The sequence below is a fragment of the Rhinatrema bivittatum genome, chromosome 18 (assembly GCF_901001135.1).
Source record: "Rhinatrema bivittatum chromosome 18, aRhiBiv1.1, whole genome shotgun sequence".
Classification (NCBI taxonomy): Eukaryota; Metazoa; Chordata; class Amphibia; order Gymnophiona; family Rhinatrematidae; genus Rhinatrema; species Rhinatrema bivittatum.
Genome location: NC_042632.1, coordinates 57,752,795 through 57,773,121, shown reverse-complemented (window position 1 = coordinate 57,773,121; position 20,327 = coordinate 57,752,795). Strand labels below are relative to the sequence as shown.

At 38.4% G+C, this 20,327-nt stretch overlaps 1 long non-coding RNA gene across 1 annotated transcript; it reads left to right on the top strand.

Moving 5' to 3' along the window:
• The first annotated feature begins 18,459 nt into the window (after window positions 1–18,459).
• LOC115079999 lies at window positions 18,460–19,883 on the top strand. Its single transcript, XR_003853481.1, has 3 exons — window positions 18,460–18,537; window positions 19,135–19,202; window positions 19,800–19,883. It is a non-coding gene; the product is annotated as an uncharacterized LOC115079999 (long non-coding RNA).
• Window positions 19,884–20,327: the final 444 nt, after the last annotated feature.

The following is a 20,327-nucleotide window of genomic DNA, read 5'->3' as shown; positions in this document are numbered from 1 at the left end:
TTCTTTAGATTTGGTTATAAGAATGAAAGTATCATCTACAAAGCTGCAAGTTTAAAATGATGTTCATCCAAAGGAACTCCAGAAATACTCTCGTATGCAATAACTCTCAAAGAATGGGGTTCCAAAACGTGTATGAAGAGCAACAGAGAAAAAGGGCAGCCCTCTCTGTTTCCTCTCTGACAGAAATCTTGCAAAACTTCTATATAAGATCAAATCGGCAGCAGTGAACCAGCTCTAATTAATACTGCCAAACTAACAGGCTGATGCAAAAGTCTGAGCTTTCAAACACAGATGGATTTCAGCACACACTTTTAATGCTCATATTAAAATATTTTTGTAAATCCCTATGCAGCTGGAGTTAAAAAACAAAAAAAAAGGTGCATTGAACTTAAAATGTGTCTTTGGCACAGGCCAAACACACATTTTAACTCCTTAGCTGAATAAATCAGCATTTATCTGGCTACCTGACCACAATTTGCAGCTGCCATTTAGCCAAATAAATGCTGACCTATCCAGCTAAGTGGCAGTGGTGAACTGGAGCTAGATAAATACTAATTTATCCGGCTAATTGGCAGTGGCCACCCATGGTGAAATGGCTAGTTAAGTGCTGACTTGCCAGCTGAGTGGCAGCTGCCGCCATGTAAACGGATGTATGTGCTTATCCAGCTGCTGTTCCTGGCTCTTTTTCTTTTACTTTATTAAACGGATCAGTATGTGCTTATCCAGCTGCTGTTCCTGGCTCTTTTTTTCTTTTACTTTATTAAATGGATCAGTATGTGCTTATCCAGCTGCTGTTCCTGACTCTCTTTTTCTTTTACTTTATTAAACGGATCAGTATGTGCTTATCCAGCTGCTGTTCCTGACTCTTTTTCTTTTACTTTATTAAACGGATCAGTATGTGCTTATCCAGCTGCTGTTCCTGACTCTCTTTTTCTTTTACTTTATTAAACGGATCAGTATGTGCTTATCCAGCTGCTGTTCCTGGCTCTTTTTTCTTTTACTTTATTAAACGGATCAGTATGTGCTTATCCAGCTGCTGTTCCTGGCTCTTTTTCTTTTACTTTATTAAACGGATCAGTATGTGCTTATCCAGCTGCTGTTCCTGGCTCTTTTTTTCTTTTACTTTATTAAACGGATCAGTATGTGCTTATCCAGCTGCTGTTCCTGGCTCTTTTTCTTTTACTTTATTAAACGGATCAGTATGTGCTTATCCAGCTGCTGTTCCTGGCTCTTTTTTCTTTTACTTTATTAAACGGATCAGTATGTGCTTATCCAGCTGCTGTTCCTGGCTCTTTTTTTCTTTTACTTTATTAAACGGATCAGTATGTGCTTATCCAGCTGCTGTTCCTGGCTCTTTTTCTTTTACTTTATTAAACGGATCAGTATGTGCTTATCCAGCTGCTGTTCTGACTCTTTTTTCTTTTACTTTATTAAACGGATCAGTATGTGCTTATCCAGCTGCTGTTCCTGACTCTCTTTTTCTTTTACTTTATTAAACGGATCAGTATGTACTTATCCAGCTGCTGTTCCTGACTCTTTTTCTTTTACTTTATTAAACGGATCAGTATGTGCTTATCCAGCTGCTGTTCCTGACTCTCTTTTTCTTTTACTTTATTAAACGGATCAGTATGTGCTTATCCAGCTGCTGTTCCTGACTCTTTCTTTTACTTTATTAAACGGATCAGTATGTGCTTATCCAGCTGCTGTTCCTGGCTCTTTTTTCTTTTACTTTATTAAACGGATCAGTATGTGCTTATCCAGCTGCTGTTCCTGGCTCTTTTTCTTTTACTTTATTAAACGGATCAGTATGTGCTTATCCAGCTGCTGTTCCTGACTCTTTTTTCTTTTACTTTATTAAACGGATCAGTATGTGCTTATCCAGCTGCTGTTCCTGACTCTTTTTCTTTTACTTTATTAAACGGATCAGTATGTGCTTATCCAGCTGCTGTTCCTGACTCTTTTTCTTTTACTTTATTAAACGGATCAGTATGTGCTTATCCAGCTGCTGTTCCTGGCTCTTTTTCTTTTACTTTATTAAACGGATCAGTATGTGCTTATCCAGCTGCTGTTCCTGACTCTTTTTCTTTTACTTTATTAAACGGATCAGTATGTGCTTATCCAGCTGCTGTTCCTGACTCTTTTTTCTTTTACTTTATTAAACGGATCAGTATGTGCTTATCCAGCTGCTGTTCCTGGCTCTTTTTCTTTTACTTTATTAAACGGATCAGTATGTGCTTATCCAGCTGCTGTTCCTGACTCTTTTTTCTTTTACTTTATTAAACGGATCAGTATGTGCTTATCCAGCTGCTGTTCCTGACTCTTTTTTCTTTTACTTTATTAAACGGATCAGTATGTGCTTATCCAGCTGCTGTTTCTGACTCTTTTTCTTTTACTTTATTAAACGGATCAGTATGTGCTTATCCAGCTGCTGTTCCTGACTCTTTTTCTTTTACTTTATTAAACGGATCACTATGTGCTTATCCAGCTGCTGTTCTGACTCTTTTTTCTTTTACTTTATTAAACGGATCAGTATGTGCTTATCCAGCTGCTGTTCCTGGCTCTTTTTCTTTTACTTTATTAAACGGATCAGTATGTGCTTATCCAGCTGCTGTTCCTGGCTCTTTTTCTTTTACTTTATTAAACGGATCAGTATGTGCTTATCCAGCTGCTGTTCCTGACTCTTTTTTCTTTTACTTTATTAAACGGATCAGTATGTGCTTATCCAGCTGCTGTTCCTGACTCTTTTTTCTTTTACTTTATTAAACGGATCAGTATGTGCTTATCCAGCTGCTGTTCCTGGCTCTTTTTTCTTTTACTTTATTAAACGGATCAGTATGTGCTTATCCAGCTGCTGTTCCTGGCTCTTTTTTCTTTTACTTTATTAAACGGATCAGTATGTGCTTATCCAGCTGCTGTTCCTGACTCTTTTTTCTTTTACTTTATTAAACGGATCAGTATGTGCTTATCCAGCTGCTGTTCCTGACTCTTTTTCTTTTACTTTATTAAACGGATCAGTATGTGCTTATCCAGCTGCTGTTCTGACTCTTTTTCTTTTACTTTATTAAACGGATCAGTATGTGCTTATCCAGCTGCTGTTCCTGACTCTTTTTCTTTTACTTTATTAAACGGATCAGTATGTGCTTATCCAGCTGCTGTTCCTGACTCTCTTTTTCTTTTACTTTATTAAACGGATCAGTATGTGCTTATCCAGCTGCTGTTCCTGACTCTTTCTTTTACTTTATTAAACGGATCAGTATGTGCTTATCCAGCTGCTGTTCCTGGCTCTTTTTTCTTTTACTTTATTAAACGGATCAGTATGTGCTTATCCAGCTGCTGTTCCTGGCTCTTTTTCTTTTACTTTATTAAACGGATCAGTATGTGCTTATCCAGCTGCTGTTCCTGACTCTTTTTTCTTTTACTTTATTAAACGGATCAGTATGTGCTTATCCAGCTGCTGTTCCTGACTCTTTTTCTTTTACTTTATTAAACGGATCAGTATGTGCTTATCCAGCTGCTATTCCTGACTCTTTTTCTTTTACTTTATTAAACGGATCAGTATGTGCTTATCCAGCTGCTGTTCCTGGCTCTTTTTCTTTTACTTTATTAAACGGATCAGTATGTGCTTATCCAGCTGCTGTTCCTGACTCTTTTTCTTTTACTTTATTAAACGGATCAGTATGTGCTTATCCAGCTGCTGTTCCTGACTCTTTTTTCTTTTACTTTATTAAACGGATCACTATGTGCTTATCCAGCTGCTGTTCTGACTCTTTTTTCTTTTACTTTATTAAACGGATCAGTATGTGCTTATCCAGCTGCTGTTCCTGGCTCTTTTTCTTTTACTTTATTAAACGGATCAGTATGTGCTTATCCAGCTGCTGTTCCTGGCTCTTTTTCTTTTACTTTATTAAACGGATCAGTATGTGCTTATCCAGCTGCTGTTCCTGACTCTTTTTTCTTTTACTTTATTAAACGGATCAGTATGTGCTTATCCAGCTGCTGTTCCTGACTCTTTTTTCTTTTACTTTATTAAACGGATCAGTATGTGCTTATCCAGCTGCTGTTCCTGGCTCTTTTTTCTTTTACTTTATTAAACGGATCAGTATGTGCTTATCCAGCTGCTGTTCCTGGCTCTTTTTTCTTTTACTTTATTAAACGGATCAGTATGTGCTTATCCAGCTGCTGTTCCTGACTCTTTTTTCTTTTACTTTATTAAACGGATCAGTATGTGCTTATCCAGCTGCTGTTCCTGACTCTTTTTCTTTTACTTTATTAAACGGATCAGTATGTGCTTATCCAGCTGCTGTTCTGACTCTTTTTCTTTTACTTTATTAAACGGATCAGTATGTGCTTATCCAGCTGCTGTTCCTGACTCTTTTTCTTTTACTTTATTAAACGGATCAGTATGTGCTTATCCAGCTGCTGTTCCTGACTCTTTTTCTTTTACTTTATTAAACGGATCAGTATGTGCTTATCCAGCTGCTGTTCCTGGCTCTTTTTCTTTTACTTTATTAAACGGATCAGTATGTGCTTATCCAGCTGCTGTTCCTGACTCTTTTTCTTTTACTTTATTAAACGGATCAGTATGTGCTTATCCATCTGCTGTTCTGACTCTTTTTCTTTTACTTTATTAAACGGATCAGTATGTGCTTATCCAGCTGCTGTTCCTGGCTCTTTATCTTTTACTTTATTAAACGGATCAGTATGTGCTTATCCAGCTGCTGTTCTGACTCTTTTTCTTTTACTTTATTAAACGGATCAGTATGTGCTTATCCAGCTGCTGTTCTGACTCTTTTTCTTTTACTTTATTAAACGGATCAGTATGTGCTTATCCAGCTGCTGTTCTGACTCTTTTTCTTTTACTTTATTAAACGGATCAGTATGTGCTTATCCAGCTGCTGTTCTGACTCTTTTTCTTTTACTTTATTAAACGGATCAGTATGTGCTTATCCAGCTGCTGTTCCTGGCTCTTTTTCTTTTACTTTATTAAACGGATCAGTATGTGCTTATCCAGCTGCTGTTCCTGACTCTTTTTTCTTTTACTTTATTAAACGGATCAGTATGTGCTTATCCAGCTGCTGTTCCTGACTCTTTTTCTTTTACTTTATTAAACGGATCAGTATGTGCTTATCCAGCTGCTGTTCCTGACTCTTTTTTCTTTTACTTTATTAAACGGATCAGTATGTGCTTATCCAGCTGCTGTTCCTTGCTCTTTTTTCTTTTACTTTATTAAACGGATCAGTATGTGCTTATCCAGCTGCTGTTCCTGGCTCTTTTTTCTTTTACTTTATTAAACGGATCAGTATGTGCTTATCCAGCTGCTGTTCCTGACTCTTTTTTCTTTTACTTTATTAAACGGATCAGTATGTGCTTATCCAGCTGCTGTTCCTGACTCTTTTTCTTTTACTTTATTAAACGGATCAGTATGTGCTTATCCAGCTGCTGTTCTGACTCTTTTTCTTTTACTTTATTAAACGGATCAGTATGTGCTTATCCAGCTGCTGTTCCTGACTCTTTTTCTTTTACTTTATTAAACGGATCAGTATGTGCTTATCCAGCTGCTGTTCCTGACTCTCTTTTTCTTTTACTTTATTAAACGGATCAGTATGTGCTTATCCAGCTGCTGTTCCTGACTCTTTTCTTTTACTTTATTAAACGGATCAGTATGTGCTTATCCAGCTGCTGTTCCTGGCTCTTTTTTCTTTTACTTTATTAAACGGATCAGTATGTGCTTATCCAGCTGCTGTTCCTGGCTCTTTTTCTTTTACTTTATTAAACGGATCAGTATGTGCTTATCCAGCTGCTGTTCCTGACTCTTTTTTCTTTTACTTTATTAAACGGATCAGTATGTGCTTATCCAGCTGCTGTTCCTGACTCTTTTTCTTTTACTTTATTAAACGGATCAGTATGTGCTTATCCAGCTGCTGTTCCTGGCTCTTTTTCTTTTACTTTATTAAACGGATCAGTATGTGCTTATCCAGCTGCTGTTCCTGACTCTTTTTTCTTTTACTTTATTAAACGGATCAGTATGTGCTTATCCAGCTGCTGTTCCTGGCTCTTTTTTCTTTTACTTTATTAAACGGATCAGTATGTGCTTATCCAGCTGCTGTTCCTGACTCTCTTTTTCTTTTACTTTATTAAACGGATCAGTATGTGCTTATCCAGCTGCTGTTCCTGACTCTTTTTTCTTTTACTTTATTAAACGGATCAGTATGTGCTTATCCAGTTGCTGTTCCTGGCTCTTTTTCTTTTACTTTATTAAACGGATCAGTATGTGCTTATCCAGCTGCTGTTCCTGACTCTTTTTCTTTTACTTTATTAAACGGATCAGTATGTGCTTATCCAGCTGCTGTTCCTGACTCTTTTTTCTTTTACTTTATTAAACGGATCAGTATGTGCTTATCCAGCTGCTGTTCCTGGCTCTTTTTTCTTTTACTTTATTAAACGGATCAGTATGTGCTTATCCAGCTGCTGTTCCTGGCTCTTTTTTCTTTTACTTTATTAAACGGATCAGTATGTGCTTATCCAGCTGCTGTTCCTGACTCTTTTTTCTTTTACTTTATTAAACGGATCAGTATGTGCTTATCCAGCTGCTGTTCCTGACTCTTTTTCTTTTACTTTATTAAACGGATCAGTATGTGCTTATCCAGCTGCTGTTCTGACTCTTTTTCTTTTACTTTATTAAACGGATCAGTATGTGCTTATCCAGCTGCTGTTCCTGACTCTTTTTCTTTTACTTTATTAAACGGATCAGTATGTGCTTATCCAGCTGCTGTTCCTGACTCTTTTTCTTTTACTTTATTAAACGGATCAGTATGTGCTTATCCAGCTGCTGTTCCTGGCTCTTTTTCTTTTACTTTATTAAACGGATCAGTATGTGCTTATCCAGCTGCTGTTCCTGACTCTTTTTCTTTTACTTTATTAAACGGATCAGTATGTGCTTATCCAGCTGCTGTTCTGACTCTTTTTCTTTTACTTTATTAAACGGATCAGTATGTGCTTATCCAGCTGCTGTTCCTGGCTCTTTATCTTTTACTTTATTAAACGGATCAGTATGTGCTTATCCAGCTGCTGTTCTGACTCTTTTTCTTTTACTTTATTAAACGGATCAGTATGTGCTTATCCAGCTGCTGTTCTGACTCTTTTTCTTTTACTTTATTAAACGGATCAGTATGTGCTTATCCAGTTGCTGTTCCTGGCTCTTTTTCTTTTACTTTATTAAACGGATCAGTATGTGCTTATCCAGCTGCTGTTCCTGACTCTTTTTTCTTTTACTTTATTAAACGGATCAGTATGTGCTTATCCAGCTGCTGTTCCTGACTCTTTTTTCTTTTACTTTATTAAACGGATCAGTATGTGCTTATCCAGCTGCTGTTCCTGGCTCTTTTTCTTTTACTTTATTAAACGGATCAGTATGTGCTTATCCAGCTGCTGTTCCTGACTCTTTTTCTTTTACTTTATTAAACGGATCAGTATGTGCTTATCCAGCTGCTGTTCCTGACTCTTTTTTCTTTTACTTTATTAAACGGATCAGTATGTGCTTATCCAGCTGCTGTTCCTGGCTCTTTTTCTTTTACTTTATTAAACGGATCAGTATGTGCTTATCCAGCTGCTGTTCCTGACTCTTTTTTCTTTTACTTTATTAAACGGATCAGTATGTGCTTATCCAGCTGCTGTTCCTGACTCTTTTTTCTTTTACTTTATTAAACGGATCAGTATGTGCTTATCCAGCTGCTGTTTCTGACTCTTTTTCTTTTACTTTATTAAACGGATCAGTATGTGCTTATCCAGCTGCTGTTCCTGACTCTTTTTCTTTTACTTTATTAAACGGATCACTATGTGCTTATCCAGCTGCTGTTCTGACTCTTTTTTCTTTTACTTTATTAAACGGATCAGTATGTGCTTATCCAGCTGCTGTTCCTGGCTCTTTTTCTTTTACTTTATTAAACGGATCAGTATGTGCTTATCCAGCTGCTGTTCCTGGCTCTTTTTCTTTTACTTTATTAAACGGATCAGTATGTGCTTATCCAGCTGCTGTTCCTGACTCTTTTTTCTTTTACTTTATTAAACGGATCAGTATGTGCTTATCCAGCTGCTGTTCCTGACTCTTTTTTCTTTTACTTTATTAAACGGATCAGTATGTGCTTATCCAGCTGCTGTTCCTGGCTCTTTTTTCTTTTACTTTATTAAACGGATCAGTATGTGCTTATCCAGCTGCTGTTCCTGGCTCTTTTTTCTTTTACTTTATTAAACGGATCAGTATGTGCTTATCCAGCTGCTGTTCCTGACTCTTTTTCTTTTACTTTATTAAACGGATCAGTATGTGCTTATCCAGCTGCTGTTCCTGACTCTTTTTCTTTTACTTTATTAAACGGATCAGTATGTGCTTATCCAGCTGCTGTTCTGACTCTTTTTCTTTTACTTTATTAAACGGATCAGTATGTGCTTATCCAGCTGCTGTTCCTGACTCTTTTTCTTTTACTTTATTAAACGGATCAGTATGTGCTTATCCAGCTGCTGTTCCTGACTCTCTTTTTCTTTTACTTTATTAAACGGATCAGTATGTGCTTATCCAGCTGCTGTTCCTGACTCTTTCTTTTACTTTATTAAACGGATCAGTATGTGCTTATCCAGCTGCTGTTCCTGGCTCTTTTTTCTTTTACTTTATTAAACGGATCAGTATGTGCTTATCCAGCTGCTGTTCCTGGCTCTTTTTCTTTTACTTTATTAAACGGATCAGTATGTGCTTATCCAGCTGCTGTTCCTGACTCTTTTTTCTTTTACTTTATTAAACGGATCAGTATGTGCTTATCCAGCTGCTGTTCCTGACTCTTTTTCTTTTACTTTATTAAACGGATCAGTATGTGCTTATCCAGCTGCTATTCCTGACTCTTTTTCTTTTACTTTATTAAACGGATCAGTATGTGCTTATCCAGCTGCTGTTCCTGGCTCTTTTTCTTTTACTTTATTAAACGGATCAGTATGTGCTTATCCAGCTGCTGTTCCTGACTCTTTTTTCTTTTACTTTATTAAACGGATCAGTATGTGCTTATCCAGCTGCTGTTCCTGACTCTTTTTTCTTTTACTTTATTAAACGGATCAGTATGTGCTTATCCAGCTGCTGTTCCTGGCTCTTTTTTCTTTTACTTTATTAAACGGATCAGTATGTGCTTATCCAGCTGCTGTTCCTGGCTCTTTTTTCTTTTACTTTATTAAACGGATCAGTATGTGCTTATCCAGCTGCTGTTCCTGACTCTTTTTTCTTTTACTTTATTAAACGGATCAGTATGTGCTTATCCAGCTGCTGTTCCTGACTCTTTTTCTTTTACTTTATTAAACGGATCAGTATGTGCTTATCCAGCTGCTGTTCTGACTCTTTTTCTTTTACTTTATTAAACGGATCAGTATGTGCTTATCCAGCTGCTGTTCCTGACTCTTTTTCTTTTACTTTATTAAACGGATCAGTATGTGCTTATCCAGCTGCTGTTCCTGACTCTTTTTCTTTTACTTTATTAAACGGATCAGTATGTGCTTATCCAGCTGCTGTTCCTGGCTCTTTTTCTTTTACTTTATTAAACGGATCAGTATGTGCTTATCCAGCTGCTGTTCCTGACTCTTTTTCTTTTACTTTATTAAACGGATCAGTATGTGCTTATCCAGCTGCTGTTCTGACTCTTTTTCTTTTACTTTATTAAACGGATCAGTATGTGCTTATCCAGCTGCTGTTCCTGGCTCTTTATCTTTTACTTTATTAAACGGATCAGTATGTGCTTATCCAGCTGCTGTTCTGACTCTTTTTCTTTTACTTTATTAAACGGATCAGTATGTGCTTATCCAGCTGCTGTTCTGACTCTTTTTCTTTTACTTTATTAAACGGATCAGTATGTGCTTATCCAGCTGCTGTTCTGACTCTTTTTCTTTTACTTTATTAAACGGATCAGTATGTGCTTATCCAGCTGCTGTTCCTGGCTCTTTTTCTTTTACTTTATTAAACGGATCAGTATGTGCTTATCCAGCTGCTGTTCCTGACTCTTTTTTCTTTTACTTTATTAAACGGATCAGTATGTGCTTATCCAGCTGCTGTTCCTGACTCTTTTTCTTTTACTTTATTAAACGGATCAGTATGTGCTTATCCAGCTGCTGTTCCTGACTCTTTTTTCTTTTACTTTATTAAACGGATCAGTATGTGCTTATCCAGCTGCTGTTCCTGGCTCTTTTTTCTTTTACTTTATTAAACGGATCAGTATGTGCTTATCCAGCTGCTGTTCCTGGCTCTTTTTTCTTTTACTTTATTAAACGGATCAGTATGTGCTTATCCAGCTGCTGTTCCTGACTCTTTTTTCTTTTACTTTATTAAACGGATCAGTATGTGCTTATCCAGCTGCTGTTCCTGACTCTTTTTCTTTTACTTTATTAAACGGATCAGTATGTGCTTATCCAGCTGCTGTTCTGACTCTTTTTCTTTTACTTTATTAAACGGATCAGTATGTGCTTATCCAGCTGCTGTTCCTGACTCTTTTTCTTTTACTTTATTAAACGGATCAGTATGTGCTTATCCAGCTGCTGTTCCTGACTCTCTTTTTCTTTTACTTTATTAAACGGATCAGTATGTGCTTATCCAGCTGCTGTTCCTGACTCTTTCTTTTACTTTATTAAACGGATCAGTATGTGCTTATCCAGCTGCTGTTCCTGGCTCTTTTTTCTTTTACTTTATTAAACGGATCAGTATGTGCTTATCCAGCTGCTGTTCCTGGCTCTTTTTCTTTTACTTTATTAAACGGATCAGTATGTGCTTATCCAGCTGCTGTTCCTGACTCTTTTTTCTTTTACTTTATTAAACGGATCAGTATGTGCTTATCCAGCTGCTGTTCCTGACTCTTTTTCTTTTACTTTATTAAACGGATCAGTATGTGCTTATCCAGCTGCTGTTCCTGGCTCTTTTTCTTTTACTTTATTAAACGGATCAGTATGTGCTTATCCAGCTGCTGTTCCTGACTCTTTTTTCTTTTACTTTATTAAATGGATCAGTATGTGCTTATCCAGCTGCTGTTCCTGGCTCTTTTTTCTTTTACTTTATTAAACGGATCAGTATGTGCTTATCCAGCTGCTGTTCCTGACTCTCTTTTTCTTTTACTTTATTAAACGGATCAGTATGTGCTTATCCAGCTGCTGTTCCTGACTCTTTTTTCTTTTACTTTATTAAACGGATCAGTATGTGCTTATCCAGTTGCTGTTCCTGGCTCTTTTTCTTTTACTTTATTAAACGGATCAGTATGTGCTTATCCAGCTGCTGTTCCTGACTCTTTTTTCTTTTACTTTATTAAACGGATCAGTATGTGCTTATCCAGCTGCTGTTCCTGACTCTTTTTTCTTTTACTTTATTAAACGGATCAGTATGTGCTTATCCAGCTGCTGTTCCTGGCTCTTTTTCTTTTACTTTATTAAACGGATCAGTATGTGCTTATCCAGCTGCTGTTCCTGGCTCTTTTTTCTTTTACTTTATTAAACGGATCAGTATGTGCTTATCCAGCTGCTGTTCCTGACTCTTTTTTCTTTTACTTTATTAAACGGATCAGTATGTGCTTATCCAGCTGCTGTTCCTGACTCTTTTTCTTTTACTTTATTAAACGGATCAGTATGTGCTTATCCAGCTGCTGTTCTGACTCTTTTTCTTTTACTTTATTAAACGGATCAGTATGTGCTTATCCAGCTGCTGTTCCTGGCTCTTTTTCTTTTACTTTATTAAACGGATCAGTATGTGCTTATCCAGCTGCTGTTCCTGACTCTTTTTCTTTTACTTTATTAAACGGATCAGTATGTGCTTATCCAGCTGCTGTTCCTGGCTCTTTTTCTTTTACTTTATTAAACGGATCAGTATGTGCTTATCCAGCTGCTGTTCCTGACTCTTTTTCTTTTACTTTATTAAACGGATCAGTATGTGCTTATCCAGCTGCTGTTCTGACTCTTTTTCTTTTACTTTATTAAACGGATCAGTATGTGCTTATCCAGCTGCTGTTCCTGGCTCTTTATCTTTTACTTTATTAAACGGATCAGTATGTGCTTATCCAGCTGCTGTTCTGACTCTTTTTCTTTTACTTTATTAAACGGATCAGTATGTGCTTATCCAGCTGCTGTTCTGACTCTTTTTCTTTTACTTTATTAAACGGATCAGTATGTACTTATCCAGTTGCTGTTCCTGGCTCTTTTTCTTTTACTTTATTAAACGGATCAGTATGTGCTTATCCAGCTGCTGTTCCTGACTCTTTTTTCTTTTACTTTATTAAACGGATCAGTATGTGCTTATCCAGCTGCTGTTCCTGACTCTTTTTTCTTTTACTTTATTAAACGGATCAGTATGTGCTTATCCAGCTGCTGTTCCTGGCTCTTTTTTCTTTTACTTTATTAAACGGATCAGTATGTGCTTATCCAGCTGCTGTTCCTGGCTCTTTTTTCTTTTACTTTATTAAACGGATCAGTATGTGCTTATCCAGCTGCTGTTCCTGACTCTTTTTTCTTTTACTTTATTAAACGGATCAGTATGTGCTTATCCAGCTGCTGTTCCTGACTCTTTTTCTTTTACTTTATTAAACGGATCAGTATGTGCTTATCCAGCTGCTGTTCTGACTCTTTTTCTTTTACTTTATTAAACGGATCAGTATGTGCTTATCCAGCTGCTGTTCTGACTCTTTTTCTTTTACTTTATTAAACGGATCAGTATGTGCTTATCCAGCTGCTGTTCCTGACTCTTTTTCTTTTACTTTATTAAACGGATCAGTATGTGCTTATCCAGCTGCTGTTCCTGACTCTTTTTCTTTTACTTTATTAAACGGATCAGTATGTGCTTATCCAGCTGCTGTTCCTGGCTCTTTTTCTTTTACTTTATTAAACGGATCAGTATGTGCTTATCCAGCTGCTGTTCCTGACTCTTTTTCTTTTACTTTATTAAACGGATCAGTATGTGCTTATCCAGCTGCTGTTCTGACTCTTTTTCTTTTACTTTATTAAACGGATCAGTATGTGCTTATCCAGCTGCTGTTCCTGGCTCTTTATCTTTTACTTTATTAAACGGATCAGTATGTGCTTATCCAGCTGCTGTTCTGACTCTTTTTCTTTTACTTTATTAAACGGATCAGTATGTGCTTATCCAGCTGCTGTTCTGACTCTTTTTCTTTTACTTTATTAAACGGATCAGTATGTGCTTATCCAGCTGCTGTTCCTGGCTCTTTTTCTTTTACTTTATTAAACGGATCAGTATGTGCTTATCCAGCTGCTGTTCCTGACTCTTTTTTCTTTTACTTTATTAAACGGATCAGTATGTGCTTATCCAGCTGCTGTTCCTGACTCTTTTTCTTTTACTTTATTAAACGGATCAGTATGTGCTTATCCAGCTGCTGTTCCTGACTCTTTTTCTTTTACTTTATTAAACGGATCAGTATGTGCTTATCCAGCTGCTGTTCCTGGCTCTTTTTCTTTTACTTTATTAAACGGATCAGTATGTGCTTATCCAGCTGCTGTTCCTGACTCTTTTTTCTTTTACTTTATTAAACGGATCAGTATGTGCTTATCCAGCTGCTGTTCCTGGCTCTTTTTTCTTTTACTTTATTAAACGGATCAGTATGTGCTTATCCAGCTGCTGTTCCTGACTCTCTTTTTCTTTTACTTTATTAAACGGATCAGTATGTGCTTATCCAGCTGCTGTTCCTGACTCTTTTTTCTTTTACTTTATTAAACGGATCAGTATGTGCTTATCCAGCTGCTGTTCCTGGCTCTTTTTTCTTTTACTTTATTAAACGGATCAGTATGTGCTTATCCAGCTGCTGTTCTGACTCTCTTTTTCTTTTACTTTATTAAACGGATCAGTATGTGCTTATCCAGCTGCTGTTCCTGACTCTTTTTCTTTTACTTTATTAAACGGATCAGTATGTGCTTATCCAGCTGCTGTTCTGACTCTTTTTTCTTTTACTTTATTAAACGTATCAGTATGTGCTTATCCAGCTGCTGTTCCTGGCTCTTTTTTCTTTTACTTTATTAAACGGATCAGTATGTGCTTATCCAGCTGCTGTTCCTGGCTCTTTTTCTTTTACTTTATTAAACGGATCAGTATGTGCTTATCCAGCTGCTGTTCCTGGCTCTTTTATTCTTTTACTTTATTAAACGGATCAGTATGTGCTTATCCAGCTGCTGTTCCTGGCTCTTTTTCTTTTACTTTATTAAACGGATCAGTATGTGCTTATCCAGCTGCTGTTCCTGACTCTTTTTCTTTTACTTTATTAAACGGATCAGTATGTGCTTATCCAGCTGCTGTTCCTGACTCTCTTTTTCTTTTACTTTATTAAACGGATCAGTATGTGCTTATCCAGCTGCTGTTCCTGGCTCTTTTTTCTTTTACTTTATTAAACGGATCAGTATGTGCTTATCCAGCTGCTGTTCCTGACTCTTTTTTCTTTTACTTTATTAAACGGATCAGTATGTGCTTATCCAGCTGCTGTTCCTGACTCTTTTTCTTTTACTTTATTAAACGGATCAGTATGTGCTTATCCAGCTGCTGTTCCTGGCTCTTTTTCTTTTACTTTATTAAACGGATCAGTATGTGCTTATCCAGCTGCTGTTCCTGGCTCTTTTTCTTTTACTTTATTAAACGGATCAGTATGTGCTTATCCAGCTGCTGTTCCTGACTCTTTTTTTCTTTTACTTTATTAAACGGATCAGTATGTGCTTATCCAGCTGCTGTTCTGACTCTTTTTTCTTTTACTTTATTAAACGGATCAGTATGTGCTTATCCAGCTGCTGTTCCTGACTCTCTTTTCTTTTACTTTATTAAATGGATCAGTATGTGCTTATCCAGCTGCTGTTCCTGACTCTTTTTCTTTTACTTTATTAAACGGATCAGTATGTGCTTATCCAGCTGCTGTTCCTGACCTTTTTTTTTTTTTTTTTACTTTTTTGGCTGGTTTTGAAGTGCCAGAGCAGAAACACTGGAAACTTAACTGCATCTCTGAAGCTGGGCCAATGTATGTCTCTGCATCAGGAGTACTACTTAATGCTCTCATTTGCATGGGATTTCCATGCAAGGATGCTAAGCAGTGCTCCCATTTAAGAATGCACATTTTCTGCATGCAAAACATCTTGCTGCAGATAGTAAGTCTTGTGCACAAAATCGTGCATTGAGGTGCAGACAGAAAGGTGGGTTCAGCTGAACGCCCCTTTCTTCATCAGCCTGTTAAAGCATATTCAGATTCTTCTACAATTAAAACTTCATGGAATAACTGGATTTTTCTTCTTTACTAATGTGTCTTTTGTGGCACAAATTGCCAACAGCAACCAACAGGTCTGAATTATTTAGGCTGGGTAAACAAATAAGCATGGGTATAGCTTGCTTATTGCGGTGGATACTACCCCTAACTAATTAACAGGCCGATACAGTAAAGTGCGGCCGCGGTTACCCTGCTTCTAACCTGCTTTCTACTCACAATTTGGCCGCGTTAGTCCAGCCCGCGATTCACTATCCCTTTTAACCCATCCTTACCGCTTCTTTAAATCAACGGGTAACCCTTTCCGCCCGCGGCATGGATATGAGATGTACAGTAACGTGCGCCCCAATTATCACTTTTTTAACCTGCAGTTTTGCCGCATGTTTAACCTGTATGTTTAACCTGATAATTTACCACCTAGTTTGGAGCATCAGGTCAGAGAGACAAAATTTCATGGGCAAACGACCCCCTCGCCCCCCGGGACAAGAGCCAGGATTGGGCAAACTTTCCCCTAGCCCCCGCTCACCTGCCCTGGCCGCGTCCATGGGTGCGGTGAGAGCGAGAGGAGCCCGGGGTGGATCGCGAGGCGGCTTCCTGTAGCCCCTGCCAGCGAGGGTGCATGAACGCACGCCGTGACCTGAGCGCCCAGGTGGACATCCGAGGTCACGGCGTGCGCTCATGGCAGCGAGGGTGCATGAAAGCACGCCGTGACCTGAGCGCCCAGCTGGACGTCAGAGGTCATGGCGTGCCCTCATGGCAGCGAGGGTGCATGAACGCACGCCGTGACCTGAGCGCCCAGCTGGACGTCAGAGGTCACGGCGTGCGCCCATTCACCATCGCCGGCGAGGACTGCTGGAAGCTGCCTCGCGATCCGCCCCGGGCTGCTCGCTCTCACCGCCGGCTGCCCCCGGGAGGATGGGAGAGAGGACTGGGGCTGCCCCGGAGACCGGCACCCATGGACGCGGCCAGGGCAGGTGAGCGGGGGCTGGGGGATGGGATTAGTCGCGAACTGAAGAGTGGCTTTCCCGGTGCATTGGATTTTAGGTTTTTAGGTTTTCTTTAGCTTAAAGTTGGGATCCACTTCCTGGTACCTGTCATTTCAAATGACAGGTACTAGCGCACCCAGGATACTGTATAGGCGCTGTATAGTGCCTTTACAGTAAAATGGATTGAGCTTCATTGACGCATGTTGGACACGGCTTGCATTTGCATGCCATTTAAATACAGTTTCAAGCGGTATGTGAAGATTGTGCGTGCGGCAAACGCGAGTGCGCCCGGCACTAACGCACCTCTTTCTACCGCACCTTACTGTATCGGCCTGTAAGCTAGATATTTCACTTAGAGGCAGTTCCAACACTGCTCTCTACATTAATGGTGGGGGTGGAAGGGAAATAGAACCAAGAGCTAAGAGAAACAGATAAGTATGAGAAAAAAATGTGAGAGGCTTGCTGGGCAGACTGGATGGGCCATTTGGTCTTCTTCTGCCGTCATTTCTATGTTTCTATGTAAGGTAAACACAAGTGACAGTTGGCAGCAGATACCTGCACAAAAGGCACATATAAATCAACCTGATGATTTGGGCACTATCGTGCATTAGAAATTGGTAAATGAATTTCTCCTTTGTCAGCTCTCTTCCCTCTGCTAATCTGCTAATCTTGGTGAACAAAACCCACAGTTCCTAAATATATGTAAAGGCCCTTTATCTTGCTGGTTCAATAATGATCTGCTCTGAATCTGACAGTTTTGTTTTGATAACATTATAGAAGTTTCCAATTAAAGACATTTCAAGAATACATCCCAAAAGAAATTTGCATTGATTACCCACTAATGTGTATTGAATTTTAGCTAAATGTAGTCTTGAGTACTCTGTTCAGAGTTAAAAGAGCACACTGTCAAAGGCTCTTAGTCACTTTTGTATTGATTTCGCCATTAATAACGTAACCTTCTTCTCTAATTAACTGACATCTGCATCAAGCTGAATATGATCACTGTTCTCAAGACTCACCACAAGCTTGTTTTTTACTTTTTCTGTTAGGGAATTCTTACTATATTTTCATTGCTAATGTAGGTTTGCTTTTCCCAACCATTTATCTTTCTACAAAAAGGCCTAATTGGGCTAGTCTGGTGGCTCAGTGGTAGTGCTATGCTCTACTCTTCAGAAGAGATGGGTTCAATTCTCAGGCCAGCTATTCCATTCTGCAGGCTGGCTGAGGATACTGCAGGAACCATGTTCACACACCCTGGGGAGAGGGAGAAAGTTCCACTCCTCATCCACATCCTCATCCACTCCTCATCCACTCCTCATCCACTCCACTCCACTCCTACTGTACTTAAGCATATGCAACACTATATTTTATCCTGTTACCAGATTCTATCAAGTTCAATGTTATTTACTTACTTATGTACTTATTAACCTGCCTTTTAGTTATTAACTGGTTAACCATATTATATACCTTTTCTCAAATTAACTATTTTATGTTTATTTATGTTTATTTATGTTTATTTATGTTTTCTCAAATTAACTATGTTCAATGTAAACCGCTAAATGTTCAATGTAAACCGCTAAATGAAGCGATAGTTACGGTTCCTTAGCGATAGTTTTGGTTCCTTGTAAACCGGGGTGATATGTATACTATACAGGAACCCCGGTATATAAATTCTTTAAATAAATAAATAAATGCAATGGTGACACCTAGTGGCCAGACTTCAGGCCTACAATTACAGGGGTCCTAAGGCTCCTGGCTGAGGATACTGCAGGAACCATGTTCACACACCCTGGGGAGAGGGAGAAAGTTCCACTCCTCATGCAATGGTGACACCTAGTGGCCAGACTTCAGGCCTACAATTACAGGGGTCCTAAGGCTCCTGGCTGAGGAATGAGTTGGAAGGAAGATATAAAACAGGGGAGAAACAAAAATGATTACAATTTTTGAGATTTACATTTGGACAGAAAGTTTTATATATTCTTTGGAGCTTGCAGCCATTGCAAGATTATTTTCAAAAAACATTAGACTATAAAATTTGCCATGCTGGGTCAGGAAAAGGGCTCATTAAGCCCACCAACTTTTCTCTGACAGTAGCCAGTCTGGATTACTAGGAAGTACTTGGCAGATACCAAAGAGTAAATCCATTTCTTGTTGCCCCCTCCCAGTGCTAAGTGGTGGCTTACCCTAAGTCTACCTGCCTAATAATTGTTTATACACTTTCCTTCCAGGAACTTGTACAAACCACTTTTCATTTCAGCTACGCAAGATGCCTTGACCACATCCTTTGACAACAAATTCCACAGGTAATAATAAAAAACGTAATGGAGTTGGAGGAGTGTCTCATGCATGCTAAACCCTTTGATAGGAAGTAGTAATGGAAAGCCTGCAGGGCGAGTTAGGACTTAATATGTCTCAGTAACTGCACCAGTGACAACTGATTCTGTTGTAGGATATTTCTGAGCCAGCAGATGGGTGTAGAATGGGGTTAACAACCAGAGCCAGGGAGAAGAAAAAATATATCCTATAAGCTTACAACTAAAAGTACACAATACCAATAAAATGTTACTACAATGTTTCCCATATCAGCTTTCCCATATCATACTTTCTTTTCTGAAGCTTGTCAGCATACTAGAAATGTTCCCAATGACTCCAAGCTAAATGTCAGTTAATTGTTATTAATGTTAGTAAAATACTACCATTGACACCATGTTAAAAAATGTTATGAAGTTTCAATGTAAAGCAAGTAACATATTTCTTACTAGCACTGCATTACACTGTAAACCGTCGTGATATGCCAGATTGAACAACGGTATATAAAAACACATAAATAACTTATCATATTCATCTCACACTTCCATTATAACAAACACAGGGACTAATTCTTTTCCACATCTACCCAGCAGAACTCTCTCCCAAGGATCCCAGTCATAGCCTTACAGTGACCACCAAAATGATCATCAGATGCTAAGTAAGTATGGGTTGTGAGGGAGGGTATGAGAGTATTACATGCAAATTTTATGTTAAGTGACTGAGAAATGAATATATGTACTAGAGCTACTGTAGCTAGTGCTGAAAGAAGTCCATTTGAGGTTTTTGATAGCCCATGTAAAAATATAGCTTGCTAGTACTTTTTGTCTTGTCATATCTTTACAATGCTGAGTCTCCACAATCCCACGGATGTGTGTGGTGTCTTTCAGTAGATGTGTACATACGTACAAAAGGGTTTAAAATAAATAGACAATGTGTGGCGTACAAATATGAGTGTGTAAGGGATGACTGAATAAGAAGACTGTGTTCACAAGGCGCTAATAGATAAAGCAGTAGGACCAGACAGAATACATTTGAAGGTATGCAAGGAACTGAGGGTATTACCTGCTATTAAGTTCACTTAGAGAATAGCCACTGCCATTAGCAATGGTTACATGGAATAGACTTAGTTTTTGGGTACTTGCCAGGTTCTTATGGCCTGGATTGGCCACTGTTGGAAACAGGATGCTGGGCTTGATGGACCCTTGGTCTGACCCAGTATGGCATTTTCTTATGTTCTTATGTTCTTATTTGTCAGCTCCATTACAGACATTTTCAACACTTCATTGGAGTCAGGATGTAAAAAGGAGTAAGCCGGTGAATATTATTACTCAGTCTGACCTTGGTGGTGAGTTAATTATTGGATAACTGGTAAAAGAGTAATGCAATTTCTGGAATTCAGTGCATGGTTTTACCAGTAGTAAATCTTATCAGACAAATCTAATCAATTTCTTTGACTAAGTTAAAAGAAGGTTGAATCAGGGGCGAGCACTAGATAGAGTGTAAGGCCTTTCACCTGCTTTCACATAAGCAACATTCTTTATCATTTGTTAACCCTCACGTCAACTATTGCGAACTCTTTATTCCTCGCCTGTTTCTATGTTACCATTTGTTTTGGTGATTTGCCCGGTGCAATTTTAGTTTTTTGTAATGCCTTGTACAATTTAGTTTGATGTAATGCCTTGTGCAATAATGTTGTTACAATGTAAACCGATTTGATATGTTACTTCAACATGAAGGTCGGTATAGAAAACTTCAAAATAAATAAATAAATTCTTGTGGCCGA